Here is a 1,263-nt window from a genome sequence, read left to right as displayed (position 1 = left end):
TTGTTGTATGTTCCTTTTTAAATAAGAATTATTTAGGAGGAAGACCTTACTGAGTTGGGAGGCCTGGGTCCAGGTCTGATTCTTTCTAGTTTTTCCCAATCTGTAAAATGAGGGCACTCTCCTAAAAGATCTGCTCTTTCAGCTGTGACATGTCATGAATTCTACAGATATTTTCCTTCTTTCCAAAGAAACAGAGTTGTAAAAGGGAAACCTTAAAGAACAGATAGGAAACAGGGGAAAGAAAATGAACAAAAAATACATGAAACCATAAACATGGTCCAACAATAATGGAAGTAAAAAACAAACAAGCAAACAAAAAACTCCATCTTCTTCTAAGGAAAGTATTTATACTTAACTTTGCATTTTAAAAAATGAATTTTAAGAAAATTTAATATAAATGTTCACATGTATATGTGCATAAATACTTGCAATAACCCCCCCAAAATGCCATTGTTTTTTCTCTCCTTGTGAAAGATGAATGAAAGCACATACGTGAAGAATATGAAGAGAAGCTGCACTACCACATATGCACACTGCCTGCAAAGAATAAGCATCAATAGCGAGATTAGACATGGCAAGTTGTATGTAGGGTGGCAGGAAAAGGGAGACTCAGGTCACAAATCTGCCAAGGCAATTTTCTTGCATATAACTTTTTCTAATGACAAAATACTCATGAAAATGAGTTTTCACTTTTATTATATTATTACATTTATCCTGGGAAAAAAATGATTACTGACCACAGCAAATGTGAATTCCCATGGAAGTATGAATACCAGGAATATAAAGTAGTAAATTAAATGTATTGGAAGGAGAATCAAGCAGTATAATGAAATGTCCACCAGTGCCTGTCCACACCAGTATGCTGAAGGACAGAGGCCTGAAATCCATAACTGGGACTGAGCTTTTTTCTGATGAAGAAATAGGAAGCATACCGGAGAGGTTGGAATCTTAGTTCAAAAAGTATTGTGGTTACATGAAAATTTTAATTTTAAACAAATTTTAGAAATAGTATGTTATAGAAGCAACCAGTTTTTTAGTCTGTTAGTCCATGTAATGAATCTGAGCTTCAGTAACTTTCTAGACAAGCTTTAGGGAAATGTGGAATATACTATAAAACATATGTACTTCACAGGGCCTGGTTTTCCAAAGCCTTGCAGTTTCAAATGTTGACCTTGCAAGGACAGAAAATTTTCTTCAGGCTATGTTGCAAGATAAGGATTGTGGCACAGCAGGTTGCTGGCTCAAAGACAGACTAGTTACTGA

General features: G+C 35.2%; 2 pseudogenes; both read right to left on the bottom strand.

Moving 5' to 3' along the window:
• The window catches only part of LOC103588901, a 28,402-nt pseudogene extending 27,829 nt beyond the window's left edge, over window positions 1–573 (bottom strand).
• Window positions 574–814: 241 nt separating this feature from the next.
• LOC103588900 overlaps window positions 815–1,263 on the bottom strand; it is a 19,773-nt pseudogene continuing 19,324 nt past the window's right edge.

This window comes from Galeopterus variegatus, unplaced genomic scaffold (assembly GCF_000696425.1).
Source record: "Galeopterus variegatus unplaced genomic scaffold, G_variegatus-3.0.2 Scaffold625, whole genome shotgun sequence".
NCBI lineage: Eukaryota > Metazoa > Chordata > Mammalia > Dermoptera > Cynocephalidae > Galeopterus > Galeopterus variegatus.
Note: the sequence above shows the minus strand (reverse complement) of the source record. Positions and strands in the feature narration are given on the sequence as shown.